At 41.2% G+C, this 12,488-nt stretch overlaps 1 protein-coding gene across 2 annotated transcripts in view; it reads left to right on the top strand.

The window, feature by feature from the left end:
* The window catches only part of PRELID2 (PRELI domain containing 2), a 72,402-nt gene extending 60,831 nt beyond the window's left edge, over positions 1-11,571 (top strand). For both annotated transcript variants that reach the window (XM_037063122.1, XM_037063131.1), the window contains exon 7: positions 3,896-11,571. The gene's annotated coding sequence lies outside the window, so the exon portion shown is untranslated. The remainder of the gene's footprint in view (positions 1-3,895) is intronic.
* The last annotated feature ends 917 nt before the right edge of the window (positions 11,572-12,488 follow it).

Below are 12,488 nucleotides of genomic sequence, written 5' to 3'. Positions count from 1 at the left end.
CCCTCCACCCTGTATACCCTTTCCCACCGACATTCCCCCCCTTAGTTCATGTTCTTGTGTCATACTCATAAGTTCTTTAACTTCTACATTTCCTATACTATTCTTGCCCTCCCCCTGTCTATTTTCTACCTACCATCTATGCTACTTATTCTCTGTACCTTCTCCCCGCTTCTCCTCCTCCCACTCCCCTGTTGCTAACCCTCCATGTGATCTCTATTTCTGTGATTATGTTCCTGTTCTAGTTGTTTGCTTAGTTTGGTTTTGATTTTGTTTTAGGTGTGGTTGTTAATTATTGTGAGTTTGCTGTCATTTTACTGTACATGTTTTTTATCTTCCTTTTCTTAGATAAGTTTATTTAACATTTCATATAATAAGGGCTTGGTAATGATGAACTCCTTTAACTGGACCTTATCTGGGAAGCACTGTATCGGCCCTTCCATTCTAAATGAAAGTTTTGCTGGATAGAGCAATCTTGGATGTAGGTCCTTGCCTTTCATGACTTGGGATACTTCTTTGTAGCCCCTTCTTGCCTGTAAGAACTCTTTTGAGAGATCAGCTGACAATCTTTTGGGTACTCCTTTGTAGGTAGCTCTCTCATTTTGCCTGGCTGCTTTTAAGATTCTCTTCTTCATTTTAATCTTGGATAATGTAATTATGATGTGCCTTAGTGTGTTCCTCCTTGGGTTCAACTTCTTTGGGATTCTCTGAGCTTCCTGGATTTCCTGGAAGTCTACTTCCTTTGCCAGATTGGGGAAGTTCTCCCTCATTATTTGTTTAGATAACTTTTGCACTTGTTGCTCTTCCTCTTCTTCTGGTCCCCCTATAATTTGGTTGTTGGAATGTTTAAAGATGTCCTGGAGGTTCCTAAGCCTCTCCTCATCTTTTTGAATTCTTGTTTCTTCATTCTTTTCTGATTGGATGTTTCTTTCTTCCTTTTGGTCCACTCTATTGATTTGAGTCCCAGTTTCCTTCCAGTCACCATTGGTTCTCTATACATTTTCCTTTATTTCACTTAGCATTGCCTTCATTTTTTTAATCTAATTTGCGAGCAAATTCAACCGATTCTGTGAGCATCCTGATGACCAGTGCTTTGAACTGTGCATCTGGTAGGTTGGCCATCTCTTCATCACTTAGTTGTATTTTTTCTGGAGCTTTGATCTGTTCTTTCATTTGGGCCATTTTTTTTTGTCTTGTTGCGCCTGTTGTGTATGTGGGGTGGAGCCTTAGGTGTTCACCAGGGCGGGGCAACCCACATTGCTGGGTTCTTTCAGGGTATGTGGAGGAGGGGTCCGAGAGGGAACAATGTCATTTGCTCTGCTCTCTGCTGGATTTCAGTCCCTTCTGCCACTTCCCCCACTCAAACTGGGCCCTTCTGGTGCTGATTCCTGGATGGGTGGGCTTGTGTATGTTCTAGGGCCCTGTGGGTCTCTGCAATGAACTCTCCTGTGAGGCCAGGAGTTTCTTCCACTGCCACCTCAATTGGTGTTTTGAGGCTTTATTTCCCCGGCACTGAGACCCTGGGTTGTGCAGTCTGTCCCACTTTCCAGTTTTGCCTGGTTTATCTGCACTTGAATGTGGGATTGGCCCAGTCTGCCAGCTCCCATTCTTGCCGCACACCTCCACAATCCGCTGCCTCGCTGGGTTGGCCCGCTGCCACCTGCTCCTGGGTTGGCCCGCAGCCACTGCTTTTTTTGCTGCAACCCCTCTCCGCTTGGCCGCCTGACCTGCCCCTCCTACCGGTCTGCATGAGTGTGTCTATTTTAACTTCTTGGTTGTTGGACTTCAATACAGTTCAATTTTCTATCAGTACTGGTTGTTTTTTTGTTTCTAAATTTTTGTTTTTGTTTTTGTTTTTTGGTTGTGCGAGGAGTCACAGTGTGTCTACTTATGTCTCCATCTTGGCCATAAGTCCCTCAGGGCTTTATATTGTTCCTAAAAAGTAATGTATTCTCCTTCCTTAAGTGGGTGGTTGAGGTCTGGATACTACAAGAGTTTGGTGCAGGGCATGTGCATCTAATGCACTTAATGCAATGGAGTTCCTGAAGGATTTCCATAATTCAAACTCTCATTATTTATGACAAGTTTTCGTAGAGGAACAGATGGAAAGTAATAGGTATATACCATTACCACACAAATTCATGATTATGACAAGTTAGAGGCTATTGCTGAGGCTTTAAGATTTTTCCCCAAATCTGCTTCATTGAGGTATTATCTCTCTCTGTACAATTAAATTGACCCATTTTAAGTGCACAGTTTGGCGAGTTCTGACAGATACATACAGCCATACAAGTAGCACCAATCACATGATATGGGACCTTTTGAGGCTTTGATGCTACTGCAGTGTTGTTGCCTTCTTATCACTTCCTGTTTGTAACCCCATTTTCTTGACCATTTTTCCAAAGTTTTAAGCTTGACATGTGCCTGTTTTAATGGAACTTTTTGCTTTCTCAAAATTAGCTCTATAGACAATGGGAGAAAGGTTTCAGTGGGAGAACTGATTTTATGAGCAGTAAAATGCCACAATGAAGAAAAGGTGATAGGAATGAGCTGTAGAACAGGGGTCAGCTAACTGTAGCCCAGAGACCCAATCCAGCCTGCTGTCTATTTTGCAAATAAAGTTTTATTGTAATGCAGCTTTGCTCCCAGCTGTGTTCTAGCTCCAACAGCAGAGTGAATTGCTATGATAGACATCTTACAGATGCAAAGCCTAAAATATTTACTCTCTAGTCCTTTAAGAAAAAGTTTCCTGTCCCCTGGGTTGTAGCATGGCCTCTTCTACATTAACATCGGGGCACCTTGTGGTGGTGGCTTGGCCTTTTTTTATGTAGCATTTGATCACATCTTACCTCTATTCCAGTAACATGACAGTTTATGTTCTCTGCCTGAGCTCCAGCATTGCCGCTCAGATGATGTTATTTTAAGGCATAAAGCATTAAAATGGACACAACGATGCAGTTAACGTAGCAGCTGCAATGATCATGAAAATTGCTCGTGCATAGCAGGCATCTGGGGGGCAGATGCAGCAGCAGTGTGATGGGGCAGCAGGTGCTATGGATGATGCATGTACCTAACCTACCAGCTTTGGACTTTTGCAGCTTTTACTTTTTCATAAAAATATTCTGTGGGGTTTGTACAAATGTGCATAAGGAGACACTATTTAATACTTCTATATAATAACACATTTCAAATTTGCATATTTTATAAGCCTGTTTCTGTTTTGTTTGTTCATTCATTTTGTTCTTATAGCCCCCAGGTAGGTGAAATCATATGGCATTTGTCTTTCTCTGTCCAAAAATTGTGCATGATTGCCAATCACATTGAATGTGACTGTGTTGTATATGGTACCTAGCCCTAAAGTGACTCCCTGGAATCCACTGGCCTGTGTATTCAGGTGAGTGGGTGCTTGACAATTAGTAGCTTAGCAGGTGACTTTTATCACAAGCCAAACTGGAGGCTTGTAAATCTCACTCACCAGCTTGCGTGTGGTGCTGCTGCTGACACATCTATTGGATAGATTTTTGATTTCCTGTCCTTTCTGTATAAAACAGATAGCCCTGACATGCGCCTGTTCTTGCCGTTCGCAGTTGGGAGACCAAGTGTGATATGGTTTGATAAACTAGCAGAGTTATTTCACATTGGAATTATTAAGACCTCAGTTTCAGCTGTATCTCCACTCCCCTTTGAACCAGCTTTTTTAGGTAGTTGGACTTAATAAAATGAGGTGCTTGCTTTGTTCCAAGATCATTAGGAGGCAGAAATGTAATTTCTTCAAGAATTATCCAGAGTAATAGAACTCAAGTGACCCTTAAGAGTTGCTGCAGAAAGGAAGGCAAACAAGTATTGATCGGTGAGACATGTTTATGAGATGATCAAGTTTGCTTGCTTTCTCTTTCAGGGGAGCTGTGTTATGTCTACTTTTGCTAGATAGTCTCTTCTTGGACACACCACACCAAGGATACAATTTTCTAAATACAGGCTTAAGGATGCGGTGTCTATCAGCAGCTTTAAGAAGATGAGACTGTTCCTGCCAGGACATGAAATGACACTCTCCTCTTGGAGTCAGCCTCAAATAGCCACGCTCATGGAGATGCGTCCTAGCTGGATTTTTATGGCACAGACTCTACAGTTTTACAAATAAAGGGAAAATCGATAGAAGGTGATGTCGCCCTTCTTCACGAAGTCCTGCTGATTGCCTGGTGATGGTGTCCGAGCAGCCAAGGATAGGCCTAGAGACTGGTGCTTATGCCTTTTTGTTATTTGCATCATTGCTTATAGATTCACAAAAGGATTCTGGGATAAATAAAGGAACTGAACCTGACATCTGATTCCCAGGTGGCCTGGAATAGACAGGAATGTGAAAGACCTGAGTTCAAGAGAAGCCACTCTTGTAGTAATGTTGAAGAGTCTCAGAAATCAGGAGCATTTGATTGAGACCCACAACTTTTGCATAACTGCCATCAGTGTAACATTTATAACATCTGAGCTGTGTCTGTCTGCTGGAAAAACATAGGATGGAGAGTGGGAATATGTGCATAATCTTGGCTCCTCCTAGCTCACTCTGAGATGTGAAACAGATCATAATCTCTCTCTTTTCACTGGGAAAGTGGGGCTGATTGGGCACAGATCTTACTACCTATGGGTTGTGATGGTTAAACAAGACATTTAGTGTGAAAAGCACAGGTTTGGAGTCAGACCTAAGTTTGAATCCAAGCGTTTCCACTCACTAGCTCACTAGAACATAATTTTAAATCTTTATGAAGCTCACTTTTTAAAAAAATTATAAAATGAGGTGAAATAATTAACTTTGTGAGGTTGTTGGACAAATTTTGCATTATATATATAGAAGAGAGAGAGAGAATCTAGTATCCTCGTACCTAGTAGAAGTCCAGTAAATAGAAGCCATTCTTACTCTGATTATGTGAAACCATTTTGAAAATGTACTTTTCAAATGTAATATAAGGTAGCATTACTGTTTGAAAATTAGATGACAGTAGTTTGCGTTTTCCGTGATCAGAAGCCAAACAATAAATGCACATTACCTAATAGAAAGCTTGAAGAGAGGCAAAAATTTGGAATCCATCTTAAGATAAAAATTGGACCACTAATGGAAAGTTTTGGAGAATTTTTTTTTAATATTGGAAATATTTTCCACTTAGTGTATCAATGAATTTCAAAGCGATTGTACTTTTTTTAAATACAAGCCTGCCACTGTGAGCCTCTTCTTATTGTGTTTGAGTGCTTTGTGCTGCTTAAGTTTTGTCTCTTGGGATAATTTCTCCTCATTTCCTTAATGTTGTTTTCTTCAATTGTGTTGGAGGGAAAATGAATGGTAGAAACCAGGAGACACTTTCACCTCCTTTATCAGTTTGTAAATGGCATTTTGTTGGCTTTTGGAATAATTGCCCACTTCCAAAAATAAGAGGTGATGCAAATTATCACAGAGGTGAGAAGCAAGAAGTTTGTATCTGGAGATTAGATTGGAATAAACTTAACCTTTCCTATGTGACCACTTGCATCCTCTGCGACCACTTGCATCCTCTGCAGGCAGGAGAGTTCTCAGCCTGGCAGGACCTGCCCGGCAGGGCCACCTGGGGAGCTGTGTGTAATCCTGATGTCCCGGTTACGCTGCAGGCCAGAAAATCATAATCTCTGGGTGTAACCCAAGCACCAGTGCTTTTTAAAGCCCCCTAGGTGATTCCAATGAGCAGCTAAGGATGAGAACGCTACAATGAATTCTAGGTGATTTACAGACAGTATCTGATTTCTTTTTAACACCTCTGATGTAGGAAAGGATTTGTAGTCAGAATTTTTTGTTAGAAATAGAAATAGTGAGGCACAGAGAGGCTGATTTTTATCTGAATTCCTTGAAGCTGGGGTGGCTGCTGCAAATGCCTGCAGGGGTCTGGAAGGTGATCTGGTAGGGAAGCAGGCTGGTGGCCCCTGGGAACACCCCCGGAGCCCAGAGGTGGGCAGCAGCTGATTGGCTGCAGCATGGTGTTGCCATGTGGCTGGTTTTCCAAGTTCTTCCAATTTCCACTTTTCCAGAAAAAGAATTTAAAAATCTCCTGATTTTTACATGTTGGGGACAAATTCAGAATTGTTTAAAAACACTATGCTCGCCAAGCAAAATATGTTTGCTAGTCGTTTCCAGCCTCTCTTCAAGAGTGTTAATGACTAGACTAAATATCCCAGCCGATATTTAATAGATTTGTGTTGTCCTATCCTAGATGTAAGCTGCCTTCTGCCGCTCCCCCACGCCTACTTTTTAGATGTGTTTTCCTCCCATTTCCATGTAACCCTCTGGACTTGTATTAGACACTTACCCTCACTCCCCTTTATGCCAGGAGGAATCTGCTGCTTCAGGCTTCTCACCTATGTCTTAGAAATATTATGCTTTTTAAAAAATTAACTAGGACTGGTTAGAGTTCATTTTTATTATATGTCAGAATCCTTTTCCTGTGATGAAACATTTAGGAGTCCACATTTAACTTTTTTTTTTTTGAACTCTGCAGTCTAGTGTAAGAAATGCCAAAAGCAGGAGGAGCCTTACTGGGCATGTTAGGAATGTGGGTGGGAAAGGGTGAAAGGGGAGACCTGGTGAGTCTCCCCTGCAATTTACTCCATTGAGTCCTAGATTTGCACTTGTACCAGAAATCCTTTGGGAGGGGTGCAGAAGTGCTGGTATCCAGGCAGGGTTCTGATTGATGCCCTTGCACTTGGGACCCGGGGATCTTCATTTTCAAACCTGTTTTCCAGGAAGTTGGGTGGTGCTACTCCACAGACCGTATTTTGAGAAACTAATCTAGCACAGGTGTTTTGGCCTTCATGTCTTCTATCATTTAGGATACAGTTTCACAGACCGTTGGGCCCAACACTTATCAACATAGTTGGCCACTCAGGACCCGATATGAAGATCTTATGTAGAGAGAAGCTGACTAAAGCTCATCCTTGCATAACTGAGGTGCTTTTATCATGAAAGGGCTTTTATGTTTTTATATAAATGTGGATAAAACAAAAACGGTGCTATATTTGTTTTATATAAGTAGTATACGTGTAGTAAGATCTCATTTATCAGGCCTTGTGGGCTGCACAGGATACACACTCAAGGTTATTCTTTGTATTTGTGCATTTCCTGTACTTCATTTCAACCATTTACATGAAACAGCTTCTGATTAGTACACGCTTCCCTGCTTTTGCAAACCAAAATCTACTGAAGACAGTGAAACCTCTTCAGGGTTGTTCTTATGTTTTGTATGCTTTCAGGTCCTATGTGGGTTTGTTAAAGTCCCTGCACTGGCTGGTCCCACATGGCTCTGCTCTTTGAGTTCTGTGGTGCTTTGGAATCGTTCTTTCCCCTCCCAGTTACTTGTTTCTCGCTGCCAGCACTCTGCCTGCCTCGAGGAACTTTCCTCTCATTTGCTGTCTGGGAGCCGGAAAACCATGTCACTGCATACTGTGTGTGACCAGGTGCTGAGTGAGGCTCCGAGAGGCTTTTCTAGCAGTTAAACAAGGAGCATGATTAACTGCATTGACTAGGTGACATTATTTTAGTGATTCCTCTGCCTTCTTTGAACTTGCTTCCTGATCCTCAACTGCACTGCCAAATCTGTGACCTCAGGATAAGTGAGGTGTTGCTACAAGGGGTTTTGGCTGATTTTTAGTCTATTGTCTCCCCCAATTGTATTTATCTTTTTATATGTATAACTCCACAATGTGAAACTTCAGTAGATTAAAATCTAAATGGACGCTTCTCAGGCCAAGTTTTGTGAAGGATAAAGTGTTTTTGGTTCAGTACTGTTGTGATTTGGAACTATAAATTAGTTGTATACCTATGAAATCTGATCCTGGAGTCATCCTGAAATAAAGGTTTTGCAACTATTATTTATGCGTGAATTCTAATTTCTTGGGGTATCACACCACTCAGCAGAGCTTGTGTTTATCATTTGTTCTAATGATCCTGGGTCTTTTCAGTGGCCCCAGATGAGTGTGTTATACCAACCTTATGTTTGCTCCCTACTTCCCCTGAGGTGAGCCATTAAAATTTCTCCCAGAAATAAGCAGAGGTCACTCTTACTGGCTGACTCTGGTGGGTGTTCTGCAGAGGGGGAAGGGAAGAAGCACAGCTCAAATGCACAGTGGTGTGAAGTCAGGGGGTCCCAAAGAGTGAGGGAGACAGAGCTGCTGAGTGCTAACCTGTGAGGCTCAGCTATGCTTTCTGTGCTTTGTTTCCATGAGATTAGCCTCTATCCTGGCATCTGTCCCCTTTTTACTAGACGATATTTGGGTTTCTGTGCCTTATTGCTGGAATGCCTTGTCCAAGCCATCCTGATACCTTTCTTTTGTTAGAGCCTGTGTGCCTTTAGGGGTAGAGCCCTTAGTTTAACCAGCATCATTGAGCACCTAGTGTGTACGAGAGAAAGGCAAGATTTGTATTCTTTTTTGTCTTGATCCAGTGAATTTCTAGGTTTGCACCATCATTATACTGACAGATGGCAGTAGAAGGCACCAATTGATGGTAAGACCAGGCTCTGTTATAGCTTGGGTAAATCAAACAATGTTTGCTTATGTAATAGATGCAAGGATGCACACTTGAGAGAGATCAACACAAAAATGTAGATAGCTTGGTGGCTTCGAAGCCTCACCAGCAGGTTGCATAGTTTTAGGTGATAGTGTCTGAATTAGTGAGGGGCACAGCAAACCTTTGGGAAGATAGCTAGTTCTCTTTAGGCCCCGCCTTTCATGCAGAAGTGTGGAGCTGGCCTGCATGACACCACCTTCCCTGAGTCATGGAGGAGCTTTGCAGTGCACAATGATTGCAGGGTACAGGATGTCCAGGCATAAATGTCTTTTCCTTTCAGACTGTTCTGGCTGTTACAGCTTAGTCTCAGAACACATCCCAGAAGGCCCAGCTGCAGCATCAGCATCTGCTTCCCTGATGTCTGAGTGGGCATGCTAACTAGTTTGGGCTAACCCTGCAAAACCCAGAAACTTAATGCAAGACTTGGAGAGACTGAAGCAGATAGGTAGAGTTGTGAGAGTGGCAAAGGGGATTCTGAATACAACTTAACTTATCAAAACAATTTAAAGAATTTAAAATGAAATATTCAAGATGTAAAATATATTTCTTGCATACCTGACTGCCAATTGGAACCTGCTGGGGATTTCATGGGGAGCTTTGAAAAATAATGCTACCTGGGTGCCACCCCCAGAGATTCTAGGTTGCAGCCTTGGCATTGAAATTGTATAAAGCTTCCGACGTGATCTTGAAACCAGGAGCAGCGATTCTGCCCAACTTTGGAAGGAACGTCTGTTCTTCTATTAGTGTGGTAACCCTTAGGAAGCTAGCTGGACTCTGGAGTTTGTAATATGAGGCTTCCCTGATGTTTTGCCTCTAGCCCATCAGAAAAATATCATTCACTGATTAAGAAAATAAATACTCCAATGTCTCTTAGATGCTAATAGAAGAAAAGAGATACTAGAAATGCCCCACCATGGGCAGCCAATTTTATGAGCAAAAGTTTGAGTTATGTTTATTGGAACAGAATTTCTTACAGAAAAAGGACCCCATAGTAACTTGAGACTCCTGCTTTGTCTTGAAGGGTCAACCTGAGTCCCTGCATTGTTGCATTTGAAGATGTAGGTCTTTGAGCTCTGGACAGGCCTGCTGTGCAGGAGACAACAAAGAGAAAATAGCAGCCACCATCTGGTTAACTTAAATTCTATGGAGCTATTCCCCAGCCTTGTCAGAGAGGGTTAGGGCCATTTTTTGCCTGCCATCTGTTAGGCGGCTGATGAAATTATTACTTCTTTGTGTTGGTGCCGGGATGAACTTTGAGGTCAGATGACAAATGAGAAAATGCTAACTGCCCCGTTGTATATTTTTGTTTTCCCATTTTGGATTTCAGTGTCTCCCTCAATTCAAAAGTCCATTTATTACACAAATTTTGAAATGATCACATAGCCAGTTTGTTGAGACATTGAAGGGAAATTATTTTCTGGAATGAAACACCTCTCTTATTTGTATTTGTTGAAGGATGTAGTTATCAGTCTCATCAAAACCCAAGTCATTCTTGTCAATCTGCTTCCCTTCAACAACAACATAAAAAACTCCCCTGGTCTTCAGGACAGAAGATTACAGAAAGCAGCCAGAAAGAATTGAATGAATGAATGAGTGAACTACCCCGGAGTGTAATTATTCAGAATGGAAACAGCATATGGGGAAAGGATGGGGAGAAAGAGAGGGGAAAGAAAAAACCTACTAAGGTCATACATGTTACTGATTAAATGGTAAAGTGACTCTGAAGAAAGCTTTATTGTCTGAAATGACCTTTCAAAGAATTGGAAGATATAGCGTGGAGGTTTAGTGCTCCTCAGCTCATGTCTTCCTCTTCTTTTTTTTCTTTTTTTTTTTGTGTGAACAAATCCATAGATAGAATAGGGAAAAAGTTCAATGCAGCTTTTCTGCTGGTATCTTGGTGAATGGATCTAACTTAAGCCCTTGGAAAACCTGGAGTCACATTTGAGGCACTAGGTTGCTATGCTTTTTAAGTACAGCTTTAAATTGGATTAAACTGTGCATCGGATTAAAAAGGGAACCCTTCCAGTATGGAAAGCAGTTTTTTTGTAAGTTTGAAGTCAGCAGCTAGCCTTATGACTTGTTTCCTTGGGTGTTCATTGTTCTGTCCAATGCTATGAGAACCATGTCTTTCTGGGAAAAATGAATGCTGACGATGTTTAGGGGCCTTCAGATAGCCACAAGACAGATGGCTAAAGCTCCTCTCAGGCCATTTATTTTTCTCAAAGATTTGTGGGAAAAACACTAGTTTTACATCAAAACCAACATAGAGCTTTGCAGAATGTAAAATTGCAATAGATTCTTAATTTTGGGAAAAAAGTGAGACTTAAGAGACATTTTTCTTGAGGCATTGCTTCGAACCAGGCCTTGTACAGAGCAGATGCTATGTGAGGTTGAATAGAACAGGAGTATCAGAGGACAGCAATTAGATATGTTCAAGACAAGCATTTGGCAATTAAGACATTCCCAAACGCTACGGGTTGTAACAGTCCTGATGTACAGCAGCTCCAGGTTCTGGAACTCCCAGAATTCCCATGTCCCTCAGAGTCAGCCTTACATCCCAGCAACATGGCCCTTGCCTGCCAGTATCTCGTGATGCAAAACAGGACAGATATCCAGTAAACTTGGACAAGCTTTGCCATCAGGGACATCGTGGCTTATTTTGAGAACCGAGCTAAATATAGAGCTCTTAGTTGTTGAGAAGGAAGTATATAAGCCTAAAGAGCATTTATTGAATATTAAATTTTAATGATCTTTCTCTAATTTTTTTTGGCAGGGGGCGGTCATGCTTTCTCTTTTGTTCAGAGAAAACACAGGACAGTTTTATTTGTCAATAGAATGTTTTTAACATACTGTTTTTCCTAAATGGAGGCAGTTCATATGTACTTGTAGACTGCTGCTTTCTCTACAGTGTTCAATCCAGGGTGCTTGTTAAAATTGATGGGGACAGGTATAATTAGCCTTGGTGGAGCAAAATAACCAACAAAAGGAAAAAAATTAATGAAGCAGTGTTTTGCTTCTTGATTCTGGCAATTATAGTGGTGGGGTTGGTTCTGCTATAGTGAAGCTCTTACCTTTTACAATAACAAATCTCTTTTCTTGTTTATTCCTTAGATATATTTAACTGGCATATAGATAGAAATTGTATGGCAGTTGTCAGCAGGAATAACCTTTATTGTTATTTATAAAACACACACACTTCTGTTGAGGAGGCCAACTATGGTCATACCCCAGCTTCTTTGTAGAAATAGCATATTCTGGTCAGGTCTGAATTTTCCTCCACCAAAATAAAATGACAGTAAATTTGACCTTACACTGAGATTAACATAAAAGAAATCTGAGCATCTGATTTGATGCAATTATAGCCCAGAAATGGAAACTTGAATTCTGGTCATGCTATGACCTAGTTGTGTACATGAGCCCTCTGGGGTCCATTTTCCTCAGATGGGAGGGAGGAAAAATAAGGACTATTTATAAGGTTAATGAAAGAATTAGAAACACGTGGAAACAGTTGGGACAGGGCCTGGCACCATAAATACTCAGCTATCCCTGGAAGAAATTGTGTTGAATTGGTGTTAATTCTTTAAATATTTGATAGAATTTTCCAGAGAAATCATCTGGGCCTGGATTTCCATTTGGGGGAGATTTTTAATTACAAATGTAATTTCTTTAATAGTTATAGGACTATCAAATATTTTGCTCAAGAGTAGGAGAGAGAGAACATCAAAACAATACATTTCACAATTCACTGAGCATCTAATCTGCCTCCCCAGTTCATGCATTGAAATAAAAATGTTTTTCTCAAAAAACAGGTCTGAGCAGCCCACTCATTTCTATAATGTTTATACTTTAAAGAGCCTGAGTAAACTTTTGTTTAAAAACAAAAAAGCCAAAGTGCTTGTGATTTTTGGCA

This window comes from Sturnira hondurensis, unplaced genomic scaffold, assembly GCF_014824575.4.
Source record: "Sturnira hondurensis isolate 20B ecotype Veracruz unplaced genomic scaffold, ASM1482457v3 Scaffold0001120, whole genome shotgun sequence".
NCBI classification, from domain to species: Eukaryota; Metazoa; Chordata; class Mammalia; order Chiroptera; family Phyllostomidae; genus Sturnira; species Sturnira hondurensis.
Note: the sequence above shows the minus strand (reverse complement) of the source record. Positions and strands in the feature narration are given on the sequence as shown.